This window comes from Lycorma delicatula, chromosome 1 (assembly GCF_047948215.1).
Source record: "Lycorma delicatula isolate Av1 chromosome 1, ASM4794821v1, whole genome shotgun sequence".
Taxonomy (NCBI): Eukaryota; Metazoa; Arthropoda; class Insecta; order Hemiptera; family Fulgoridae; genus Lycorma; species Lycorma delicatula.
The window spans coordinates 403,791,935-403,819,293 of NC_134455.1; positions in this window are offsets into that span (position 1 = coordinate 403,791,935).

Genomic DNA, 27,359 nt, shown 5'->3' on the forward strand with positions numbered 1-27,359 from the left:
CGTTTGAGATTATTATTGCCGACATATAAGCAAAGTGTGTAAGGACAACAGTTACATCAATTAGGTTGACTTTTGCAAATCCTACAGTTTTAATAAAGAGAATACTGCATTTTTATTAGTTTGTAATGAATCGCATAAAGTCTGAAGCTACTGATTTTCACTTGTTTGTCCCAATTATACAGATATGTCCGCTATGAATTCTTGCCTGAATTTTGGTATTCACTAATCTCAAAAATGTTGTTCGTTTTTCATTTTGAATATTTTCGACTGAATTTTATTTTCTTAAACCTAGCGTAGATTATGAAAAAAACATTATGTTCGGTAGTGCATGTTAATAGAATGTTTCTCTACTTAAAAATTATTGCTTTTTAAGTGGTTGTGTTTATTTTTGTCTGCAATTTCATGTGTTATTCTTCTTATATTCTTTAATATAACTTATTTACATTTTTATAAATTTCATATAAAATTAGGATATCTTATAAAATGATCGTTAGATTGATTGATGACCTGTAGACCTGTTGATTGATTCTCGTCTTACTCTTCCCAGCACATTCCCTCAAATTTATTCTTCTTCTTTGTGCCGAGTGGGTCAGCTACCTTTATTCCATGTATAAATATATAAAGTTCCATATATAAAGTAAAGGTACAGCGATGTTTACTGGTAGCATGCAGTTAAATATTTGATCGTACTTTAAAATTATTTGTAACTAAAGAAAAAATAAAATATAATTTAAAAACATAAAGTGCAGTGTTGCGGGTAACTATGGTAAAAAAAGAAGTTTTTGGTTTTCCATGGCAACAATATTTTTTCTTATTTATTATTTTAATACTGTGACTAACAGTAAAAACACATTCAGACGATTTAAGCTATTATAAATAGTATAAATAATATAACTGATAACTGATAAAATGAAAGGCAAACTAATATTAGCATCTCTCTTTGCTGTTTATGTAGCAGCACAGTGGTGGCGGTATGTAAATATTTAATTACAAAAAAAGTAATTGTAATTTTATGACCATCTAATAAGATTCTGTAATTTCTTAGTAATGTGTATTCCTTAATTCATGTGTATTATTTGCAGAACGAAACGTCGCCGTGCATCACAACCCCAAGCACCTCCGAGTCTACCACGTCCATGTCCATTAATTTATCCAGTGGGTACCTGCCTTGCATGCAAGGAGGTAAACTGCTGGGTAAAAAGGCGGAAGTTAGTTTATACTTAGCTTACTTCCAAAAACGGTAAGCTAATAATATTTAAATAATATCATATTATGAGGAAAATTATTAATATAATTAAGAATAAGTAAATTTCAATGAGTATAAGTATAATTTTATTGTTCTCTGAAGGTCTGGGCGTACATGATGCTTCTAACCTTGTACATGCCAGTACAAAAGCTTATTTACTTTAGATGTTTATTTTGTTTTTCGTAACTTTGTTTAATCATATAATCATATATATAACTCTAACATGTTATTCTCATTCTTTCATTATGCTTGTTTAAATTTACATGGCAATACTGCAGAACATATCAGTAAAGTATTCCAGTGGCGGTTATCCAATAGGAATAGTGGACTATCACCAGATAAGTGAATTGAAAAATGTGTTGAATCTGAAATGATAATAAATATGATGACTTTACACTATAATCCTGCAATAACTACTTCTATAGAAATTACTATTCTACAGTATTTTTAATTTGATGATGTAGCTATTAAAGCATATATCATATGTCTTCTGCTATCACAAACTAGAAAAAAACTGTAAATTATTAGGGTTAAGTGCTGTGACCTGTCTTAAGTGGTTTTCGCTTATGAACAAAATTTTTAATTCAATTTAATGATAATATGTCATTCACATGAGGAGGTGGTTATTAAATCATTTTCACTAGAAGGTGGAGCCAAATACTAATCTTCAGTTTGGTATACGTGAAAAATATAAAGGAATCATATTGCCTGCCTGAATAGTAATAATTAATGATAAAAAAAGCCATATTCTTCCTTAAGTATTATTTCAAATTTTTTAGGTGATAAATTTCTCCACAAGTTTCATGTATTGAAATAACAAATATTAGATTAAACTATAAACGGTGTAACTCTTCTTCTAAATTTTAGGTATATTCTTTTTTGTCTAATTATGTTCATTTTCTTTCTATTTTACAGCCTTCAAAATTTTTCGTGAATGGACACAATTTGAAATAAATATTTATTAAAAGTATAAAGGTATGTGAAACATTGCATTTTCTTTTTTTTTCTTTCTTTATTTATGATATATTATATATAATGATAGTTTACATAAAAATGAGAGGTGAAATGTTCAAAACCGCCCCTAATTCGCAGTACTCTGTTTATATCGGTTTTTAAAATTTAATCTGTTTATCTGTAGGATTTAATTTTTTTTTTTTAATTTTCCACCCATAAGTCGAGAAATATATGTTGAATATAATGAAATTTTCATTAAGGTGACAAATTTAAGTTTTACAGATAACTTGATGAAACATTCTTACGGTTTTACTAGTTATTCTTGCAATTATCAAATGTAGTACTATGAATGTAGGACAAACTATAACAAACGACAAACATCACCAGCATTGTGTTGTTATTAAAGTTGAGGCACAAAAACCCGTACACAAAAACTGACGTCATCAATCCATAATATTGGTATGGTGTCATGATGGAGAAATGAAAAAAAAAACGTTTAGTACACTTGTTGCATGGATGCCAAATCGTGTACATTGAGTGATTAAGAATAAAGATAAACATATTAATTATATTAGATATTCACAGATTGTACAAGTATGGTTTCATTTGGAACTATTATTGAATAACTTCCTTGTCTGGATTAATTTGCATGCTTAATTTAACACTCTAGATTATTTTATTTTTAACATTCAATCATTCTAATTTAACTATTCTTTGTGTTTTACAGGCATCAAAATTTTTAACAATATTATTTAAGAAACGTGGGCATAAGACATTTTATAAATTATTCTACTTTGTTAAGGAAATTTAAATTAAAATTTATCGGTGAAAAATCAAGTGTTTAATTTGGGGAAAAAAAGGTTAGTGAAATTGCACTTTGTTTTATAAGAAGATGGCTCGTTGTAATTTTTTAGCTGTATGATAAAAGTTTCTTTAGTAATGAAATAAACTTATCGTTACAATAGATTATTATTTACAAAAGTACTCTAGTAATAATAATTGCTATTCTTTGTTTCATACTTATCGTAATGTAAGGACATAATTAGGATCGAAATAGAGGAGGAATGAGGTGTAAGCCCACTCGCATAAAAGAAAAGTTTACTTAGTAAACTGAGGTAGTCGTAATATAGCGGGTTAGGGATTGTGATGGTTTTCTAATATATTCAATATAAAGAATTCCTATCACAGTATAGGCTACTATATTATCTTTGATGATTGACGTGGTAGTGCCTCTTTTGAAACCTTTCTAGGTCAGTAAGTTCCTTTTTGAGTAAGTATGTGAGATTTAGTGCTCTGACTACCAATATAGAGTTTATTTAAAAAATGAGTACCATTCCTTTTTGGAGATTTAGTAGTAATTAATTTACGAATGCAATCACAAAAATTATTACGATTTATATGAATACAAGATAGATATTTATTAATTACCAGCAATACACATAAAGTAATATGTGTGATGCGAAGAGTCATCTGTTTTCAGTTCATTATTTCAAATATTCAAATTGTTATTTCAGTAATTTTTAAAATTCGGGTGATGCAATGCCAAGCTGGTTATAGGACAATTTCTGATGACATAGATATCTCGTTGTTTATATTAACTTTCTTATAACACTACTTAATATTTGGTATTTACGTAAAAAGTTTTTAATTGTTTGTATATTGTTATAAAAATAATTTTTTTTTAATTTCAGTACTGAAGAAGCATTTGAAAGCAAATTGTATGAAGTTGAATATGATAATTTTAAAGTTCAAATTTGAAAAAAAATCATAAAATCTGTAACAAGTTATAAAAGTAAAACATCATCATAAAATTTATTTAATGAAATGTACACTACAATTATAAAAATTCTTAATTTGATATTAGTTATTAATTTGTAAAACATTTGATCACATTGCATGTATTATTTGGAAAATTAAGCCAAACTTATTTACCTTAAAGGGGATGATACCCTTCTTCATTAAATAACTCTGTTGTAGTACAATAAATGTTTTCCTTTTTTTTATTTTAATTTTTATATTTTATTTGTTATAAAGTATAATATCAATCTATGATGTGTTTTACGTTTTATATGCTTTTGTGTTTTTGGAACTTTGATCCATGAATTATAATAAAAGTTTCAAAGTAAAAATGTTGATAAAATATAGAACTATGATTTTTTTTCTAAGTAGCAGTCCTTCCAACAACTGGTAAACACTTTGTTTGCTAAATTTACAATAAATAGCACTTGCTGTACAGTAGCAACATATTCCGCCAGACCTTTGATTATATAAATGTTGGAATACCATCAAAACTAGTACAGCTCTGGATCTAATAGAGTTAACATCCTAGATTCTAAAAGCTAGACTTTTTTGCTGTTGAAATCGCAAGGACGTGTTTGTTTAATCCAGCTATTGTTATCAGATGTTTTGAGCATTGTACACCAAAGATAAGAGGAAAGTGCAGGCCAAAGAAGAACGAAGAGGTCTTCGGAAGAAGAAGAGGGAGAAGAAGAAGAAGGAAGACCAACCACTCGTCTCAACATCACGAACTGGAGTCCGGAACAGAGCCCAGCAGAGATGCGTCCTGAAGGGCAGCCATACCAGAAGCGGATGAAGAGCTTCTACACAACCTCTCCTTTTCAAAACTTACAGGAAAGATAAAATAACCCAGCAATTGCGACTCCTCCGGAAAAGGAGACACATTGCTCTTTCCTTATAGCTAGTGCCACATTGTGGCGTATTCCTGCTAGCCTATTAAGCGTTAGCACCGAAAGGACTTCAGTGGACGTTCTGAAGGGGAATTACGTCGGGAGGACAGGCTTTATAAGCCTAGTTTTCTGCGTTCGGCCCATGAAATGGGTTCGATAACGCTGGTTGAACAATGGATTAGAATGCAATTAAATACGTCTTAAAATACTAAATAATAATAAAGAAAACTTGAAAAAATTAGACCCGCTAACTAAAAATAAACCTCAAAAACATGCCCGATAGAATCACCCAGCAGCAAGGGACTCTATCCAGGTTCTGCGATAAAGTAGGGAGTAATAAACTCCCGCCAACTTTGCATTCCATTCCATTCCAAAGATAGGAACACCTTGCTCCACATGTTGAATCTCAGTGGCTATCCCACTTTCAGATTCATCTAGTAAATTTTGGGGGTTTAGAGGTTGCAATAAAAGTACTTGTTCACCATTAGGCACTGGGCTTATGGCATATAAGGAATTTCTCTGTCATACTATAGGCTACTATATTATCTTGAAAGTTTTGGTGATTGACATTGTAGTGGCAATTTTTGAAGTAGTTACAGGTCAAGGTGATTATTACAAAGATTATAAATGATTATATACCAAATATAGAAACATCACATTGTTCCTCCTCATGTTGAATTTCAGTAGTAGTAAAGTTTGATGCTTTGGAGGTTCCAGTGAAAGTACATCGCCACCATTAAGCGCTGGGCTTATAGCAAATGTCTTGTGTTCTGCACTCATGTGCCCAATTCTTCTCTGAAAGAACAATTTACAAAATGCTTTTAAAATCCAACAATTGGTGAAGGGAAAATTCTGACACTCACTTCCATAAGGTACAGAAGAGGCGACGGTTGTACAAATTAATAATTGCTTGTTTATAAAAACAGGTGACAAAAGAAGGGACTGAAATACTCATCATATATATATATATATATATATCGATTTTGCTATTACATATGCTGTCGTTCTCCTCAAAGGGATGATGAATGGTACTGAGTATAAGGCACTGTTTTGCCCAGGAAGTGGGAAACTGAACCCATAAGCGGAAGAACTTCTTCAAGAAATCATAAGTAGTAGAATACAGAAAGCAACGGAAGGCATTGTATTGAAGGTCCTAGTGATAATCTCTCGCATTACACTATGATGCTATCTGGAAAGTACAGTATTGAAGAAGATCCCATATTCTGTCATTTTAAATTTATTATACAAAATCTGCAATTACTAATGGTCATGTAATGGGAAGATAATATACTATTCTTTGGTGGACATCTAAAAAGTTAAAAAATCATGGACATCTAAAAAGATATCTAGGCCTAAAAAGTTTAATTATAAATCATAAGTTTCATAAACATATTTATTTCTGTATTCTTTGTTTCTAATTCAAAAAGTAAATTAATCGACTTTTCCTTTCTGAAGGACAGTGATTTGATGAGACCGCTTGTTCTTCACATCATTAAGCTGAGAACAAGTGCTTTCGAAAGATGTTAATCTGTAATTAAAGGAAAAAAGGAAATCTTGTTGACCAGCCTGTTATATTTGAAACAACGTTTGTCTCTGGTTTGAAATGATTTGTAGGATATTTCCATAATAATTGATAATGTATTAATATATCTGTTATTTTTAAAAAGTATTCATTTCTACTTAGTGGTTATTGTGTATAATGATTTTCTGTATGATTATGTTTGCAAGTTTGTATACTGTTTAATTAGGTATTCAGTACTGTATTTTATCTATTTGTATTTTACGTTTGAGATTATTATTGCCGACATATAAGCAAAGTGTGTAAGGACAACAGTTACATCAATTAGGTTGACTTTTGCAAATCCTACAGTTTTAATAAAGAGAATACTGCATTTTTATTAGTTTGTAATGAATCGCATAAAGTCTGAAGCTACTGATTTTCACTTGTTTGTCCCAATTATACAGATATGTCCGCTATGAATTCTTGCCTGAATTTTGGTATTCACTAATCTCAAAAATGTTGTTCGTTTTTCATTTTGAATATTTTCGACTGAATTTTATTTTCTTAAACCTAGCGTAGATTATGAAAAAAACATTATGTTCGGTAGTGCATGTTAATAGAATGTTTCTCTACTTAAAAATTATTGCTTTTTAAGTGGTTGTGTTTATTTTTGTCTGCAATTTCATGTGTTATTCTTCTTATATTCTTTAATATAACTTATTTACATTTTTATAAATTTCATATAAAATTAGGATATCTTATAAAATGATCGTTAGATTGATTGATGACCTGTAGACCTGTTGATTGATTCTCGTCTTACTCTTCCCAGCACATTCCCTCAAATTTATTCTTCTTCTTTGTGCCGAGTGGGTCAGCTACCTTTATTCCATGTATAAATATATAAAGTTCCATATATAAAGTAAAGGTACAGCGATGTTTACTGGTAGCATGCAGTTAAATATTTGATCGTACTTTAAAATTATTTGTAACTAAAGAAAAAATAAAATATAATTTAAAAACATAAAGTGCAGTGTTGCGGGTAACTATGGTAAAAAAAGAAGTTTTTGGTTTTCCATGGCAACAATATTTTTTCTTATTTATTATTTTAATACTGTGACTAACAGTAAAAACACATTCAGACGATTTAAGCTATTATAAATAGTATAAATAATATAACTGATAACTGATAAAATGAAAGGCAAACTAATATTGGCATCTCTCTTTGCTGTTTATGTAGCAGCACAGTGGTGGCGGTATGTAAATATTTAATTACAAAAAAAGTAATTGTAATTTTATGACCATCTAATAAGATTCTGTAATTTCTTAGTAATGTGTATTCCTTAATTCATGTGTATTATTTGCAGAACGAAACGTCGCCGTGCATCACAACCCCAAGCACCTCCGAGTCTACCACGTCCACGTCCATTAATTTATCCAGTGGGTACCTGCCTTGCATGCAAGGAGGTAAACTGCTGGGTAAAAAGGCGGAAGTTAGTTTATACTTAGCTTACTTCCAAAAACGGTAAGCTAATAATATTTAAATAATATCATATTATGAGGAAAATTATTAATATAATTAAGAATAAGTAAATTTCAATGAGTATAAGTATAATTTTATTGTTCTCTGAAGGTCTGGGCGTACATGATGCTTCTAACCTTGTACATGCCAGTACAAAAGCTTATTTACTTTAGATGTTTATTTTGTTTTTCGTAACTTTGTTTAATCATATAATCATATATATAACTCTAACATGTTATTCTCATTCTTTCATTATGCTTGTTTAAATTTACATGGCAATACCGCAGAACATATCAGTAAAGTATTCCAGTGGCGGTTATCCAATAGGAATAGTGGACTATCACCAGATAAGTGAATTGAAAAATGTGTTGAATCTGAAATGATAATAAATATGATGACTTTACACTATAATCCTGCAATAACTACTTCTATAGAAATTACTATTCTACAGTATTTTTAATTTGATGATGTAGCTATTAAAGCATATATCATATGTCTTCTGCTATCACAAACTAGAAAAAAACTGTAAATTATTAGGGTTAAGTGCTGTGACCTGTCTTAAGTGGTTTTCGCTTATGAACAAAATTTTTAATTCAATTTAATGATAATATGTCATTCACATGAGGAGGTGGTTATTAAATCATTTTCACTAGAAGGTGGAGCCAAATACTAATCTTCAGTTTGGTATACGTGAAAAATATAAAGGAATCATATTGCCTGCCTGAATAGTAATAATTAATGATAAAAAAAGCCATATTCTTCCTTAAGTATTATTTCAAATTTTTTAGGTGATAAATTTCTCCACAAGTTTCATGTATTGAAATAACAAATATTAGATTAAACTATAAACGGTGTAACTCTTATTCTAAATTTTAGGTATATTCTTTTTTGTCTAATTGTGTTCATTTTCTTTCTATTTTACAGCCTTCAAAATTTTTCGTGAATGGACACAATTTGAAATAAATATTTATTAAAAGTATAAAGGTATGTGAAACTTTGCATTTTCTTTTTTTTTCTTTCTTTATTTATGATATATTATATATAATGATAGTTTACATAAAAATGAGAGGTGAAATGTTCAAAACCGCCCCTAATTCGCAGTACTCTGTTTATATCGGTTTTTAAAATTTAATCTGTTTATCTGTAGGATTTAATTTTTTTTTTTTAATTTTCCACCCATAAGTCGAGAAATATATGTTGAATATAATGAAATTTTCATTAAGGTGACAAATTTAAGTTTTACAGATAACTTGATGAAACATTCTTACGGTTTTACTAGTTATTCTTGCAATTATCAAATGTAGTACTATGAATGTAGGACAAACTATAACAAACGACAAACATCACAAGCATTGTGTTGTTATTAAAGTTGAGGCACAAAAACCCGTACACAAAAACTGACGTCATCAATCCATAATATTGGTATGGTGTCATGATGGAGAAATGAAAAAAAAAACGTTTAGTACACTTGTTGCATGGATGCCAAATCGTGTACATTGAGTGATTAAGAATAAAGATAAACATATTAATTATATTAGATATTCACAGATTGTACAAGTATGGTTTCATTTGGAACTATTATTGAATAACTTCCTTGTCTGGATTAATTTGCATGCTTAATTTAACACTCTAGATTATTTTATTTTTAACATTCAATCATTCTAATTTAACTATTCTTTGTGTTTTACAGGCATCAAAATTTTTAACAATATTATTTAAGAAACGTGGGCATAAGACATTTTATAAATTATTCTACTTTGTTAAGGAAATTTAAATTAAAATTTATCGGTGAAAAATCAAGTGTTTAATTTGGGGAAAAAAAGGTTAGTGAAATTGCACTTTGTTTTATAAGAAGATGGCTCGTTGTAATTTTTTAGCTGTATGATAAAAGTTTCTTTAGTAATGAAATAAACTTATCGTTACAATAGATTATTATTTACAAAAGTACTCTAGTAATAATAATTGCTATTCTTTGTTTCATACTTATCGTAATGTAAGGACATAATTAGGATCGAAATAGAGGAGGAATGAGGTGTAAGCCCACTCGCATAAAAGAAAAGTTTACTTAGTAAACTGAGGTAGTCGTAATATAGCGGGTTAGGGATTGTGATGGTTTTCTAATATATTCAATATAAAGAATTCCTATCACAGTATAGGCTACTATATTATCTTTGATGATTGACGTGGTAGTGCCTCTTTTGAAACCTTTCTAGGTCAGTAAGTTCCTTTTTGAGTAAGTATGTGAGATTTAGTGCTCTGACTACCAATATAGAGTTTATTTAAAAAATGAGTACCATTCCTTTTTGGAGATTTAGTAGTAATTAATTTACGAATGCAATCACAAAAATTATTACGATTTATATGAATACAAGATAGATATTTATTAATTACCAGCAATACACATAAAGTAATATGTGTGATGCGAAGAGTCATCTGTTTTCAGTTCATTATTTCAAATATTCAAATTGTTATTTCAGTAATTTTTAAAATTCGGGTGATGCAATGCCAAGCTGGTTATAGGACAATTTCTGATGACATAGATATCTCGTTGTTTATATTAACTTTCTTATAACACTACTTAATATTTGGTATTTACGTAAAAAGTTTTTAATTGTTTGTATATTGTTATAAAAATAATTTTTTTTTAATTTCAGTACTGAAGAAGCATTTGAAAGCAAATTGTATGAAGTTGAATATGATAATTTTAAAGTTCAAATTTGAAAAAAAATCATAAAATCTGTAACAAGTTATAAAAGTAAAACATCATCATAAAATTTATTTAATGAAATGTACACTACAATTATAAAAATTCTTAATTTGATATTAGTTATTAATTTGTAAAACATTTGATCACATTGCATGTATTATTTGGAAAATTAAGCCAAACTTATTTACCTTAAAGGGGATACCCTTCTTCATTAAATAACTCTGTTGTAGTACAATAAATGTTTTCCTTTTTTTTATTTTAATTTTTATATTTTATTTGTTATAAAGTATAATATCAATCTATGATGTGTTTTACGTTTTATATGCTTTTGTGTTTTTGGAACTTTGATCCATGAATTATAATAAAAGTTTCAAAGTAAAAATGTTGATAAAATATAGAACTATGATTTTTTTTCTAAGTAGCAGTCCTTCCAACAACTGGTAAACACTTTGTTTGCTAAATTTACAATAAATAGCACTTGCTGTACAGTAGCAACATATTCCGCCAGACCTTTGATTATATAAATGTTGGAATACCATCAAAACTAGTACAGCTCTGGATCTAATAGAGTTAACATCCTAGATTCTAAAAGCTAGACTTTTTTGCTGTTGAAATCGCAAGGACGTGTTTGTTTAATCCAGCTATTGTTATCAGATGTTTTGAGCATTGTACACCAAAGATAAGAGGAAAGTGCAGGCCAAAGAAGAACGAAGAGGTCTTCGGAAGAAGAAGAGGGAGAAGAAGAAGAAGGAAGACCAACCACTCGTCTCAACATCACGAACTGGAGTCCGGAACAGAGCCCAGCAGAGATGCGTCCTGAAGGGCAGCCATACCAGAAGCGGATGAAGAGCTTCTACACAACCTCTCCTTTTCAAAACTTACAGGAAAGATAAAATAACCCAGCAATTGCGACTCCTCCGGAAAAGGAGACACATTGCTCTTTCCTTATAGCTAGTGCCACGTTGTGGCGTATTCCTGCTAGCTTATTAAGCGTTAGCACCGAAAGGACTTCAGTGGACGTTCTGAAGGGGAATTACGTCGGGAGGACAGGCTTTATAAGCCTAGTTTTCTGCGTTCGGCCCATGAAATGGGTTCGATAACGCTGGTTGAACAATGGATTAGAATGCAATTAAATACGTCTTAAAATACTAAATAATAATAAAGAAAACTTGAAAAAATTAGACCCGCTAACTAAAAATAAACCTCAAAAACATGCCCGATAGAATCACCCAGCAGCAAGGGACTCTATCCAGGTTCTGCGATAAAGTAGGGAGTAATAAACTCCCGCCAACTTTGCATTCCATTCCATTCCAAAGATAGGAACACCTTGCTCCACATGTTGAATCTCAGTGGCTATCCCACTTTCAGATTCATCTAGTAAATTTTGAGGGTTTAGAGGTTGCAATAAAAGTACTTGTTCACCATTAGGCACTGGGCTTATGGCATATAAGGAATTTCTCTGTCATACTATAGGCTACTATATTATCTTGAAAGTTTTGGTGATTGACATTGTAGTGGCAATTTTTGAAGTAGTTACAGGTCAAGGTGATTATTACAAAGATTATAAATGATTATATACCAAATATAGAAACATCACATTGTTCCTCCTCATGTTGAATTTCAGTAGTAGTAAAGTTTGATGCTTTGGAGGTTCCAGTGAAAGTACATCGCCACCATTAAGCGCTGGGCTTATAGCAAATGTCTTGTGTTCTGCACTCATGTGCCCAATTCTTCTCTGAAAGAACAATTTACAAAATGCTTTTAAAATCCAACAATTGGTGAAGGGAAAATTCTGACACTCACTTCCATAAGGTACAGAAGAGGCGACGGTTGTACAAATTAATAATTGCTTGTTTATAAAAACAGGTGACAAAAGAAGGGACTGAAATACTCATCATATATATATATATCGATTTTGCTATTACATATGCTGTCGTTCTCCTCAAAGGGATGATGAATGGTACTGAGTATAAGGCACTGTTTTGCCCAGGAAGTGGGAAACTGAACCCATAAGCGGAAGAACTTCTTCAAGAAATCATAAGTAGTAGAATACAGAAAGCAACGGAAGGCATTGTATTGAAGGTCCTAGTGATAATCTCTCGCATTACACTATGATGCTATCTGGAAAGTACAGTATTGAAGAAGATCCCATATTCTGTCATTTTAAATTTATTATACAAAATCTGCAATTACTAATGGTCATGTAATGGGAAGATAATATACTATTCTTTGGTGGACATCTAAAAAGTTAAAAAATCATGGACATCTAAAAAGATATCTAGGCCTAAAAAGTTTAATTATAAATCATAAGTTTCATAAACATATTTATTTCTGTATTCTTTGTTTCTAATTCAAAAAGTAAATTAATCGACTTTTCCTTTCTGAAGGACAGTGATTTGATGAGACCGCTTGTTCTTCACATCATTAAGCTGAGAACAAGTGCTTTCGAAAGATGTTAATCTGTAATTAAAGGAAAAAAGGAAATCTTGTTGACCAGCCTGTTATATTTGAAACAACGTTTGTCTCTGGTTTGAAATGATTTGTAGGATATTTCCATAATAATTGATAATGTATTAATATATCTGTTATTTTTAAAAAGTATTCATTTCTACTTAGTGGTTATTGTGTATAATGATTTTCTGTATGATTATGTTTGCAAGTTTGTATACTGTTTAATTAGGTATTCAGTACTGTATTTTATCTATTTGTATTTTACGTTTGAGATTATTATTGCCGACATATAAGCAAAGTGTGTAAGGACAACAGTTACATCAATTAGGTTGACTTTTGCAAATCCTACAGTTTTAATAAAGAGAATACTGCATTTTTATTAGTTTGTAATGAATCGCATAAAGTCTGAAGCTACTGATTTTCACTTGTTTGTCCCAATTATACAGATATGTCCGCTATGAATTCTTGCCTGAATTTTGGTATTCACTAATCTCAAAAATGTTGTTCGTTTTTCATTTTGAATATTTTCGACTGAATTTTATTTTCTTAAACCTAGCGTAGATTATGAAAAAAACATTATGTTCGGTAGTGCATGTTAATAGAATGTTTCTCTACTTAAAAATTATTGCTTTTTAAGTGGTTGTGTTTATTTTTGTCTGCAATTTCATGTGTTATTCTTCTTATATTCTTTAATATAACTTATTTACATTTTTATAAATTTCATATAAAATTAGGATATCTTATAAAATGATCGTTAGATTGATTGATGACCTGTAGACCTGTTGATTGATTCTCGTCTTACTCTTCCCAGCACATTCCCTCAAATTTATTCTTCTTCTTTGTGCCGAGTGGGTCAGCTACCTTTATTCCATGTATAAATATATAAAGTTCCATATATAAAGTAAAGGTACAGCGATGTTTACTGGTAGCATGCAGTTAAATATTTGATCGTACTTTAAAATTATTTGTAACTAAAGAAAAAATAAAATATAATTTAAAAACATAAAGTGCAGTGTTGCGGGTAACTATGGTAAAAAAAGAAGTTTTTGGTTTTCCATGGCAACAATATTTTTTCTTATTTATTATTTTAATACTGTGACTAACAGTAAAAACACATTCAGACGATTTAAGCTATTATAAATAGTATAAATAATATAACTGATAACTGATAAAATGAAAGGCAAACTAATATTGGCATCTCTCTTTGCTGTTTATGTAGCAGCACAGTGGTGGCGGTATGTAAATATTTAATTACAAAAAAAGTAATTGTAATTTTATGACCATCTAATAAGATTCTGTAATTTCTTAGTAATGTGTATTCCTTAATTCATGTGTATTATTTGCAGAACGAAACGTCGCCGTGCATCACAACCCCAAGCACCTCCGAGTCTACCACGTCCACGTCCATTAATTTATCCAGTGGGTACCTGCCTTGCATGCAAGGAGGTAAACTGCTGGGTAAAAAGGCGGAAGTTAGTTTATACTTAGCTTACTTCCAAAAACGGTAAGCTAATAATATTTAAATAATATCATATTATGAGGAAAATTATTAATATAATTAAGAATAAGTAAATTTCAATGAGTATAAGTATAATTTTATTGTTCTCTGAAGGTCTGGGCGTACATGATGCTTCTAACCTTGTACATGCCAGTACAAAAGCTTATTTACTTTAGATGTTTATTTTGTTTTTCGTAACTTTGTTTAATCATATAATCATATATATAACTCTAACATGTTATTCTCATTCTTTCATTATGCTTGTTTAAATTTACATGGCAATACCGCAGAACATATCAGTAAAGTATTCCAGTGGCGGTTATCCAATAGGAATAGTGGACTATCACCAGATAAGTGAATTGAAAAATGTGTTGAATCTGAAATGATAATAAATATGATGACTTTACACTATAATCCTGCAATAACTACTTCTATAGAAATTACTATTCTACAGTATTTTTAATTTGATGATGTAGCTATTAAAGCATATATCATATGTCTTCTGCTATCACAAACTAGAAAAAAACTGTAAATTATTAGGGTTAAGTGCTGTGACCTGTCTTAAGTGGTTTTCGCTTATGAACAAAATTTTTAATTCAATTTAATGATAATATGTCATTCACATGAGGAGGTGGTTATTAAATCATTTTCACTAGAAGGTGGAGCCAAATACTAATCTTCAGTTTGGTATACGTGAAAAATATAAAGGAATCATATTGCCTGCCTGAATAGTAATAATTAATGATAAAAAAAGCCATATTCTTCCTTAAGTATTATTTCAAATTTTTTAGGTGATAAATTTCTCCACAAGTTTCATGTATTGAAATAACAAATATTAGATTAAACTATAAACGGTGTAACTCTTATTCTAAATTTTAGGTATATTCTTTTTTGTCTAATTGTGTTCATTTTCTTTCTATTTTACAGCCTTCAAAATTTTTCGTGAATGGACACAATTTGAAATAAATATTTATTAAAAGTATAAAGGTATGTGAAACTTTGCATTTTCTTTTTTTTTCTTTCTTTATTTATGATATATTATATATAATGATAGTTTACATAAAAATGAGAGGTGAAATGTTCAAAACCGCCCCTAATTCGCAGTACTCTGTTTATATCGGTTTTTAAAATTTAATCTGTTTATCTGTAGGATTTAATTTTTTTTTTTTAATTTTCCACCCATAAGTCGAGAAATATATGTTGAATATAATGAAATTTTCATTAAGGTGACAAATTTAAGTTTTACAGATAACTTGATGAAACATTCTTACGGTTTTACTAGTTATTCTTGCAATTATCAAATGTAGTACTATGAATGTAGGACAAACTATAACAAACGACAAACATCACAAGCATTGTGTTGTTATTAAAGTTGAGGCACAAAAACCCGTACACAAAAACCCGTACACAAAAACTGACGTCATCAATCCATAATATTGGTATGGTGTCATGATGGAGAAATGAAAAAAAAAAACGTTTAGTACACTTGTTGCATGGATGCCAAATCGTGTACATTGAGTGATTAAGAATAAAGATAAACATATTAATTATATTAGATATTCACAGATTGTACAAGTATGGTTTCATTTGGAACTATTATTGAATAACTTCCTTGTCTGGATTAATTTGCATGCTTAATTTAACACTCTAGATTATTTTATTTTTAACATTCAATCATTCTAATTTAACTATTCTTTGTGTTTTACAGGCATCAAAATTTTTAACAATATTATTTAAGAAACGTGGGCATAAGACATTTTATAAATTATTCTACTTTGTTAAGGAAATTTAAATTAAAATTTATCGGTGAAAAATCAAGTGTTTAATTTGGGGAAAAAAAGGTTAGTGAAATTGCACTTTGTTTTATAAGAAGATGGCTCGTTGTAATTTTTTAGCTGTATGATAAAAGTTTCTTTAGTAATGAAATAAACTTATCGTTACAATAGATTATTATTTACAAAAGTACTCTAGTAATAATAATTGCTATTCTTTGTTTCATACTTATCGTAATGTAAGGACATAATTAGGATCGAAATAGAGGAGGAATGAGGTGTAAGCCCACTCGCATAAAAGAAAAGTTTACTTAGTAAACTGAGGTAGTCGTAATATAGCGGGTTAGGGATTGTGATGGTTTTCTAATATATTCAATATAAAGAATTCCTATCACAGTATAGGCTACTATATTATCTTTGATGATTGACGTGGTAGTGCCTCTTTTGAAACCTTTCTAGGTCAGTAAGTTCCTTTTTGAGTAAGTATGTGAGATTTAGTGCTCTGACTACCAATATAGAGTTTATTTAAAAAATGAGTACCATTCCTTTTTGGAGATTTAGTAGTAATTAATTTACGAATGCAATCACAAAAATTATTACGATTTATATGAATACAAGATAGATATTTATTAATTACCAGCAATACACATAAAGTAATATGTGTGATGCGAAGAGTCATCTGTTTTCAGTTCATTATTTCAAATATTCAAATTGTTATTTCAGTAATTTTTAAAATTCGGGTGATGCAATGCCAAGCTGGTTATAGGACAATTTCTGATGACATAGATATCTCGTTGTTTATATTAACTTTCTTATAACACTACTTAATATTTGGTATTTACGTAAAAAGTTTTTAATTGTTTGTATATTGTTATAAAAATAATTTTTTTTTAATTTCAGTACTGAAGAAGCATTTGAAAGCAAATTGTATGAAGTTGAATATGATAATTTTAAAGTTCAAATTTGAAAAAAAATCATAAAATCTGTAACAAGTTATAAAAGTAAAACATCATCATAAAATTTATTTAATGAAATGTACACTACAATTATAAAAATTCTTAATTTGATATTAGTTATTAATTTGTAAAACATTTGATCACATTGCATGTATTATTTGGAAAATTAAGCCAAACTTATTTACCTTAAAGGGGATACCCTTCTTCATTAAATAACTCTGTTGTAGTACAATAAATGTTTTCCTTTTTTTTATTTTAATTTTTATATTTTATTTGTTATAAAGTATAATATCAATCTATGATGTGTTTTACGTTTTATATGCTTTTGTGTTTTTGGAACTTTGATCCATGAATTATAATAAAAGTTTCAAAGTAAAAATGTTGATAAAATATAGAACTATGATTTTTTTTCTAAGTAGCAGTCCTTCCAACAACTGGTAAACACTTTGTTTGCTAAATTTACAATAAATAGCACTTGCTGTACAGTAGCAACATATTCCGCCAGACCTTTGATTATATAAATGTTGGAATACCATCAAAACTAGTACAGCTCTGGATCTAATAGAGTTAACATCCTAGATTCTAAAAGCTAGACTTTTTTGCTGTTGAAATCGCAAGGACGTGTTTGTTTAATCCAGCTATTGTTATCAGATGTTTTGAGCATTGTACACCAAAGATAAGAGGAAAGTGCAGGCCAAAGAAGAACGAAGAGGTCTTCGGAAGAAGAAGAGGGAGAAGAAGAAGAAGGAAGACCAACCACTCGTCTCAACATCACGAACTGGAGTCCGGAACAGAGCCCAGCAGAGATGCGTCCTGAAGGGCAGCCATACCAGAAGCGGATGAAGAGCTTCTACACAACCTCTCCTTTTCAAAACTTACAGGAAAGATAAAATAACCCAGCAATTGCGACTCCTCCGGAAAAGGAGACACATTGCTCTTTCCTTATAGCTAGTGCCACGTTGTGGCGTATTCCTGCTAGCTTATTAAGCGTTAGCACCGAAAGGACTTCAGTGGACGTTCTGAAGGGGAATTACGTCGGGAGGACAGGCTTTATAAGCCTAGTTTTCTGCGTTCGGCCCATGAAATGGGTTCGATAACGCTGGTTGAACAATGGATTAGAATGCAATTAAATACGTCTTAAAATACTAAATAATAATAAAGAAAACTTGAAAAAATTAGACCCGCTAACTAAAAATAAACCTCAAAAACATGCCCGATAGAATCACCCAGCAGCAAGGGACTCTATCCAGGTTCTGCGATAAAGTAGGGAGTAATAAACTCCCGCCAACTTTGCATTCCATTCCATTCCAAAGATAGGAACACCTTGCTCCACATGTTGAATCTCAGTGGCTATCCCACTTTCAGATTCATCTAGTAAATTTTGAGGGTTTAGAGGTTGCAATAAAAGTACTTGTTCACCATTAGGCACTGGGCTTATGGCATATAAGGAATTTCTCTGTCATACTATAGGCTACTATATTATCTTGAAAGTTTTGGTGATTGACATTGTAGTGGCAATTTTTGAAGTAGTTACAGGTCAAGGTGATTATTACAAAGATTATAAATGATTATATACCAAATATAGAAACATCACATTGTTCCTCCTCATGTTGAATTTCAGTAGTAGTAAAGTTTGATGCTTTGGAGGTTCCAGTGAAAGTACATCGCCACCATTAAGCGCTGGGCTTATAGCAAATGTCTTGTGTTCTGCACTCATGTGCCCAATTCTTCTCTGAAAGAACAATTTACAAAATGCTTTTAAAATCCAACAATTGGTGAAGGGAAAATTCTGACACTCACTTCCATAAGGTACAGAAGAGGCGACGGTTGTACAAATTAATAATTGCTTGTTTATAAAAACAGGTGACAAAAGAAGGGACTGAAATACTCATCATATATATATATATATATATCGATTTTGCTATTACATATGCTGTCGTTCTCCTCAAAGGGATGATGAATGGTACTGAGTATAAGGCACTGTTTTGCCCAGGAAGTGGGAAACTGAACCCATAAGCGGAAGAACTTCTTCAAGAAATCATAAGTAGTAGAATACAGAAAGCAACGGAAGGCATTGTATTGAAGGTCCTAGTGATAATCTCTCGCATTACACTATGATGCTATCTGGAAAGTACAGTATTGAAGAAGATCCCATATTCTGTCATTTTAAATTTATTATACAAAATCTGCAATTACTAATGGTCATGTAATGGGAAGATAATATACTATTCTTTGGTGGACATCTAAAAAGTTAAAAAATCATGGACATCTAAAAAGATATCTAGGCCTAAAAAGTTTAATTATAAATCATAAGTTTCATAAACATATTTATTTCTGTATTCTTTGTTTCTAATTCAAAAAGTAAATTAATCGACTTTTCCTTTCTGAAGGACAGTGATTTGATGAGACCGCTTGTTCTTCACATCATTAAGCTGAGAACAAGTGCTTTCGAAAGATGTTAATCTGTAATTAAAGGAAAAAAGGAAATCTTGTTGACCAGCCTGTTATATTTGAAACAACGTTTGTCTCTGGTTTGAAATGATTTGTAGGATATTTCCATAATAATTGATAATGTATTAATATATCTGTTATTTTTAAAAAGTATTCATTTCTACTTAGTGGTTATTGTGTATAATGATTTTCTGTATGATTATGTTTGCAAGTTTGTATACTGTTTAATTAGGTATTCAGTACTGTATTTTATCTATTTGTATTTTACGTTTGAGATTATTATTGCCGACATATAAGCAAAGTGTGTAAGGACAACAGTTACATCAATTAGGTTGACTTTTGCAAATCCTACAGTTTTAATAAAGAGAATACTGCATTTTTATTAGTTTGTAATGAATCGCATAAAGTCTGAAGCTACTGATTTTCACTTGTTTGTCCCAATTATACAGATATGTCCGCTATGAATTCTTGCCTGAATTTTGGTATTCACTAATCTCAAAAATGTTGTTCGTTTTTCATTTTGAATATTTTCGACTGAATTTTATTTTCTTAAACCTAGCGTAGATTATGAAAAAAACATTATGTTCGGTAGTGCATGTTAATAGAATGTTTCTCTACTTAAAAATTATTGCTTTTTAAGTGGTTGTGTTTATTTTTGTCTGCAATTTCATGTGTTATTCTTCTTATATTCTTTAATATAACTTATTTACATTTTTATAAATTTCATATAAAATTAGGATATCTTATAAAATGATCGTTAGATTGATTGATGACCTGTAGACCTGTTGATTGATTCTCGTCTTACTCTTCCCAGCACATTCCCTCAAATTTATTCTTCTTCTTTGTGCCGAGTGGGTCAGCTACCTTTATTCCATGTATAAATATATAAAGTTCCATATATAAAGTAAAGGTACAGCGATGTTTACTGGTAGCATGCAGTTAAATATTTGATCGTACTTTAAAATTATTTGTAACTAAAGAAAAAATAAAATATAATTTAAAAACATAAAGTGCAGTGTTGCGGGTAACTATGGTAAAAAAAGAAGTTTTTGGTTTTCCATGGCAACAATATTTTTTCTTATTTATTATTTTAATACTGTGACTAACAGTAAAAACACATTCAGACGATTTAAGCTATTATAAATAGTATAAATAATATAACTGATAACTGATAAAATGAAAGGCAAACTAATATTGGCATCTCTCTTTGCTGTTTATGTAGCAGCACAGTGGTGGCGGTATGTAAATATTTAATTACAAAAAAAGTAATTGTAATTTTATGACCATCTAATAAGATTCTGTAATTTCTTAGTAATGTGTATTCCTTAATTCATGTGTATTATTTGCAGAACGAAACGTCGCCGTGCATCACAACCCCAAGCACCTCCGAGTCTACCACGTCCATGTCCATTAATTTATCCAGTGGGTACCTGCCTTGCATGCAAGGAGGTAAACTGCTGGGTAAAAAGGCGGAAGTTAGTTTATACTTAGCTTACTTCCAAAAACGGTAAGCTAATAATATTTAAATAATATCATATTATGAGGAAAATTATTAATATAATTAAGAATAAGTAAATTTCAATGAGTATAAGTATAATTTTATTGTTCTCTGAAGGTCTGGGCGTACATGATGCTTCTAACCTTGTACATGCCAGTACAAAAGCTTATTTACTTTAGATGTTTATTTTGTTTTTCGTAACTTTGTTTAATCATATAATCATATATATAACTCTAACATGTTATTCTCATTCTTTCATTATGCTTGTTTAAATTTACATGGCAATACCGCAGAACATATCAGTAAAGTATTCCAGTGGCGGTTATCCAATAGGAATAGTGGACTATCACCAGATAAGTGAATTGAAAAATGTGTTGAATCTGAAATGATAATAAATATGATGACTTTACACTATAATCCTGCAATAACTACTTCTATAGAAATTACTATTCTACAGTATTTTTAATTTGATGATGTAGCTATTAAAGCATATATCATATGTCTTCTGCTATCACAAACTAGAAAAAAACTGTAAATTATTAGGGTTAAGTGCTGTGACCTGTCTTAAGTGGTTTTCGCTTATGAACAAAATTTTTAATTCAATTTAATGATAATATGTCATTCACATGAGGAGGTGGTTATTAAATCATTTTCACTAGAAGGTGGAGCCAAATACTAATCTTCAGTTTGGTATACGTGAAAAATATAAAGGAATCATATTGCCTGCCTGAATAGTAATAATTAATGATAAAAAAAGCCATATTCTTCCTTAAGTATTATTTCAAATTTTTTAGGTGATAAATTTCTCCACAAGTTTCATGTATTGAAATAACAAATATTAGATTAAACTATAAACGGTGTAACTCTTATTCTAAATTTTAGGTATATTCTTTTTTGTCTAATTGTGTTCATTTTCTTTCTATTTTACAGCCTTCAAAATTTTTCGTGAATGGACACAATTTGAAATAAATATTTATTAAAAGTATAAAGGTATGTGAAACTTTGCATTTTCTTTTTTTTTCTTTCTTTATTTATGATATATTATATATAATGATAGTTTACATAAAAATGAGAGGTGAAATGTTCAAAACCGCCCCTAATTCGCAGTACTCTGTTTATATCGGTTTTTAAAATTTAATCTGTTTATCTGTAGGATTTAATTTTTTTTTTTTAATTTTCCACCCATAAGTCGAGAAATATATGTTGAATATAATGAAATTTTCATTAAGGTGACAAATTTAAGTTTTACAGATAACTTGATGAAACATTCTTACGGTTTTACTAGTTATTCTTGCAATTATCAAATGTAGTACTATGAATGTAGGACAAACTATAACAAACGACAAACATCACAAGCATTGTGTTGTTATTAAAGTTGAGGCACAAAAACCCGTACACAAAAACTGACGTCATCAATCCATAATATTGGTATGGTGTCATGATGGAGAAATGAAAAAAAAAACGTTTAGTACACTTGTTGCATGGATGCCAAATCGTGTACATTGAGTGATTAAGAATAAAGATAAACATATTAATTATATTAGATATTCACAGATTGTACAAGTATGGTTTCATTTGGAACTATTATTGAATAACTTCCTTGTCTGGATTAATTTGCATGCTTAATTTAACACTCTAGATTATTTTATTTTTAACATTCAATCATTCTAATTTAACTATTCTTTGTGTTTTACAGGCATCAAAATTTTTAACAATATTATTTAAGAAACGTGGGCATAAGACATTTTATAAATTATTCTACTTTGTTAAGGAAATTTAAATTAAAATTTATCGGTGAAAAATCAAGTGTTTAATTTGGGGAAAAAAAGGTTAGTGAAATTGCACTTTGTTTTATAAGAAGATGGCTCGTTGTAATTTTTTAGCTGTATGATAAAAGTTTCTTTAGTAATGAAATAAACTTATCGTTACAATAGATTATTATTTACAAAAGTACTCTAGTAATAATAATTGCTATTCTTTGTTTCATACTTATCGTAATGTAAGGACATAATTAGGATCGAAATAGAGGAGGAATGAGGTGTAAGCCCACTCGCATAAAAGAAAAGTTTACTTAGTAAACTGAGGTAGTCGTAATATAGCGGGTTAGGGATTGTGATGGTTTTCTAATATATTCAATATAAAGAATTCCTATCACAGTATAGGCTACTATATTATCTTTGATGATTGACGTGGTAGTGCCTCTTTTGAAACCTTTCTAGGTCAGTAAGTTCCTTTTTGAGTAAGTATGTGAGATTTAGTGCTCTGACTACCAATATAGAGTTTATTTAAAAAATGAGTACCATTCCTTTTTGGAGATTTAGTAGTAATTAATTTACGAATGCAATCACAAAAATTATTACGATTTATATGAATACAAGATAGATATTTATTAATTACCAGCAATACACATAAAGTAATATGTGTGATGCGAAGAGTCATCTGTTTTCAGTTCATTATTTCAAATATTCAAATTGTTATTTCAGTAATTTTTAAAATTCGGGTGATGCAATGCCAAGCTGGTTATAGGACAATTTCTGATGACATAGATATCTCGTTGTTTATATTAACTTTCTTATAACACTACTTAATATTTGGTATTTACGTAAAAAGTTTTTAATTGTTTGTATATTGTTATAAAAATAATTTTTTTTTAATTTCAGTACTGAAGAAGCATTTGAAAGCAAATTGTATGAAGTTGAATATGATAATTTTAAAGTTCAAATTTGAAAAAAAATCATAAAATCTGTAACAAGTTATAAAAGTAAAACATCATCATAAAATTTATTTAATGAAATGTACACTACAATTATAAAAATTCTTAATTTGATATTAGTTATTAATTTGTAAAACATTTGATCACATTGCATGTATTATTTGGAAAATTAAGCCAAACTTATTTACCTTAAAGGGGATACCCTTCTTCATTAAATAACTCTGTTGTAGTACAATAAATGTTTTCCTTTTTTTTATTTTAATTTTTATATTTTATTTGTTATAAAGTATAATATCAATCTATGATGTGTTTTACGTTTTATATGCTTTTGTGTTTTTGGAACTTTGATCCATGAATTATAATAAAAGTTTCAAAGTAAAAATGTTGATAAAATATAGAACTATGATTTTTTTTCTAAGTAGCAGTCCTTCCAACAACTGGTAAACACTTTGTTTGCTAAATTTACAATAAATAGCACTTGCTGTACAGTAGCAACATATTCCGCCAGACCTTTGATTATATAAATGTTGGAATACCATCAAAACTAGTACAGCTCTGGATCTAATAGAGTTAACATCCTAGATTCTAAAAGCTAGACTTTTTTGCTGTTGAAATCGCAAGGACGTGTTTGTTTAATCCAGCTATTGTTATCAGATGTTTTGAGCATTGTACACCAAAGATAAGAGGAAAGTGCAGGCCAAAGAAGAACGAAGAGGTCTTCGGAAGAAGAAGAGGGAGAAGAAGAAGAAGGAAGACCAACCACTCGTCTCAACATCACGAACTGGAGTCCGGAACAGAGCCCAGCAGAGATGCGTCCTGAAGGGCAGCCATACCAGAAGCGGATGAAGAGCTTCTACACAACCTCTCCTTTTCAAAACTTACAGGAAAGATAAAATAACCCAGCAATTGCGACTCCTCCGGAAAAGGAGACACATTGCTCTTTCCTTATAGCTAGTGCCACGTTGTGGCGTATTCCTGCTAGCTTATTAAGCGTTAGCACCGAAAGGACTTCAGTGGACGTTCTGAAGGGGAATTACGTCGGGAGGACAGGCTTTATAAGCCTAGTTTTCTGCGTTCGGCCCATGAAATGGGTTCGATAACGCTGGTTGAACAATGGATTAGAATGCAATTAAATACGTCTTAAAATACTAAATAATAATAAAGAAAACTTGAAAAAATTAGACCCGCTAACTAAAAATAAACCTCAAAAACACGCCCGATAGAATCACCCAGCAGCAAGGGACTCTATCCAGGTTCTGCGATAAAGTAGGGAGTAATAAACTCCCGCCAACTTTGCATTCCATTCCATTCCAAAGATAGGAACACCTTGCTCCACATGTTGAATCTCAGTGGCTATCCCACTTTCAGATTCATCTAGTAAATTTTGAGGGTTTAGAGGTTGCAATAAAAGTACTTGTTCACCATTAGGCACTGGGCTTATGGCATATAAGGAATTTCTCTGTCATACTATAGGCTACTATATTATCTTGAAAGTTTTGGTGATTGACATTGTAGTGGCAATTTTTGAAGTAGTTACAGGTCAAGGTGATTATTACAAAGATTATAAATGATTATATACCAAATATAGAAACATCACATTGTTCCTCCTCATGTTGAATTTCAGTAGTAGTAAAGTTTGATGCTTTGGAGGTTCCAGTGAAAGTACATCGCCACCATTAAGCGCTGGGCTTATAGCAAATGTCTTGTGTTCTGCACTCATGTGCCCAATTCTTCTCTGAAAGAACAATTTACAAAATGCTTTTAAAATCCAACAATTGGTGAAGGGAAAATTCTGACACTCACTTCCATAAGGTACAGAAGAGGCGACGGTTGTACAAATTAATAATTGCTTGTTTATAAAAACAGGTGACAAAAGAAGGGACTGAAATACTCATCATATATATATATATATATATCGATTTTGCTATTACATATGCTGTCGTTCTCCTCAAAGGGATGATGAATGGTACTGAGTATAAGGCACTGTTTTGCCCAGGAAGTGGGAAACTGAACCCATAAGCGGAAGAACTTCTTCAAGAAATCATAAGTAGTAGAATACAGAAAGCAACGGAAGGCATTGTATTGAAGGTCCTAGTGATAATCTCTCGCATTACACTATGATGCTATCTGGAAAGTACAGTATTGAAGAAGATCCCATATTCTGTCATTTTAAATTTATTATACAAAATCTGCAATTACTAATGGTCATGTAATGGGAAGATAATATACTATTCTTTGGTGGACATCTAAAAAGTTAAAAAATCATGGACATCTAAAAAGATATCTAGGCCTAAAAAGTTTAATTATAAATCATAAGTTTCATAAACATATTTATTTCTGTATTCTTTGTTTCTAATTCAAAAAGTAAATTAATCGACTTTTCCTTTCTGAAGGACAGTGATTTGATGAGACCGCTTGTTCTTCACATCATTAAGCTGAGAACAAGTGCTTTCGAAAGATGTTAATCTGTAATTAAAGGAAAAAAGGAAATCTTGTTGACCAGCCTGTTATATTTGAAACAACGTTTGTCTCTGGTTTGAAATGATTTGTAGGATATTTCCATAATAATTGATAATGTATTAATATATCTGTTATTTTTAAAAAGTATTCATTTCTACTTAGTGGTTATTGTGTATAATGATTTTCTGTATGATTATGTTTGCAAGTTTGTATACTGTTTAATTAGGTATTCAGTACTGTATTTTATCTATTTGTATTTTACGTTTGAGATTATTATTGCCGACATATAAGCAAAGTGTGTAAGGACAACAGTTACATCAATTAGGTTGACTTTTGCAAATCCTACAGTTTTAATAAAGAGAATACTGCATTTTTATTAGTTTGTAATGAATCGCATAAAGTCTGAAGCTACTGATTTTCACTTGTTTGTCCCAATTATACAGATATGTCCGCTATGAATTCTTGCCTGAATTTTGGTATTCACTAATCTCAAAAATGTTGTTCGTTTTTCATTTTGAATATTTTCGACTGAATTTTATTTTCTTAAACCTAGCGTAGATTATGAAAAAAACATTATGTTCGGTAGTGCATGTTAATAGAATGTTTCTCTACTTAAAAATTATTGCTTTTTAAGTGGTTGTGTTTATTTTTGTCTGCAATTTCATGTGTTATTCTTCTTATATTCTTTAATATAACTTATTTACATTTTTATAAATTTCATATAAAATTAGGATATCTTATAAAATGATCGTTAGATTGATTGATGACCTGTAGACCTGTTGATTGATTCTCGTCTTACTCTTCCCAGCACATTCCCTCAAATTTATTCTTCTTCTTTGTGCCGAGTGGGTCAGCTACCTTTATTCCATGTATAAATATATAAAGTTCCATATATAAAGTAAAGGTACAGCGATGTTTACTGGTAGCATGCAGTTAAATATTTGAT